Genomic DNA, 1,527 nt, shown 5'->3' on the forward strand with positions numbered 1-1,527 from the left:
CGTTTTTCTTTCCGGCTTGGCTCCTCTGCTAAACTCTTTTGGGTTGACTTCGTGCTAGTGAGTTAGACCAAGACTTGTCTCTTGTCAGCTCTCCCTGGTGCTAAGGCTGCTGTGCTGTGGCACCTTGGAAATGTGCTTATACTCTGGGTTTTGCTGATGCCGGAAGGTAAAATGAGCAGGGAAACATTAAAACATCCCCAGCACCCGTGTCTTTTCTCAAGAGATGGAATATGACCAGTACTTCTATTTTTTTTTTCAACTTCTGATGAGTGTTTTTTTGTGGGGGGAGAGGGTCATGTTGTTGGGTTTTTCTTCTTCTTCTTTTTTGCTTATCTTTGTTCTGATCAATTAGAAGAAGGTTCTGACACCAGCCCCAGCTGCTTGGGTTTTTTCTGAGTCCTGCTTCCCCCTTTCTGACCTCTCACAATGGAAGGTGACTGATAAAGTGAATTAGTGGAGCCGAGTTTGTGCCTGTGAATTTGTAAGTGTGCTCAGAGCCACCCGGCTCTGACTCCTCCAACCTGTATATATTATTCTCTGTAGACGCTCAGCTTGATATTTGCACAGATTGCTCTCAGGGTTTCTTTGCATTTGCACTTGAGAGTGAAGCTCAGCATTTCTGCTGGCGCTGTCTGTTTGGAATGGCATTTTCCAAAGAACCCTCTCCATATTTCTGCCAAGATGACCATGCTCGCTAATGAACAAGGCGGGTAGCATCTCCTCCGGTACCTAGTATCATTGCACTGGCTATCATAAGCACCACGTGTGCGTGACCCTCCAATTCTGTACGGTCTCCCTAGAATAGATGAGGAACTTGCACTGAATGGAAAAATGCTTCTAGGCACTTGCTGTGTTGCAATTAGCAGTGAACCTGCACTACGGAGAGCATAGGTTGGTGCACGGCTTCTCCAAGCCGCTCTGGAGGCATCCTCTGCAGATACGGTGCTGCAGGACATAGAGAAGACCATAGTGTTTATTTCCGAGTTGGGAAAATGCACAAAATGGGGAGCTGGCCAAGCTGCAGGCCAGGCGGTCGTGTTCAGATTCTCCAGATCCAGCTGCGTGCCTCTGGGATTCTTTATTTCCTCCCCAAATGTTTCCTCCTTCCTTTCTCCATCAGCATATTTCAGTCTTCTTGTTGCTCAGGCCCATCATCTAGGTGCGGTGTCACTGCCCTCCCCCGAAGCCCGTACACTCAGATTGTTTCTAAATTTTGCTGGTATTTATTTTTTTCCTTAGAGGTCCAGCTTTTGCGTGCACAGCCAGACCAGAGCCCCTGTCCATGCCCTCATCAGCTCACCTACTTCACCATAATTTCTTCCCCTCTGGCTTTGACACCTCCAGTGCTGCAGCTCGTTAGAGGATGCCAGCGCCATTCGGAGCTCTAGCCCCAGTCTACCAGGGCAGACACCTTTCCCCTCCAATGTCCTGGCTACCAGTTGGGGGAAGATTAAACTTGATGGAGTATTTTTAATGTGTTTTTAAATATGGCACATATTTTTTTTGGGGGGGGGGGGGGGGGTTTTT

Source organism: Gavialis gangeticus, unplaced genomic scaffold (genome assembly GCF_001723915.1).
Source record: "Gavialis gangeticus isolate Ggan-Ray unplaced genomic scaffold, GavGan_comp1, whole genome shotgun sequence".
NCBI lineage: Eukaryota > Metazoa > Chordata > Crocodylia > Gavialidae > Gavialis > Gavialis gangeticus.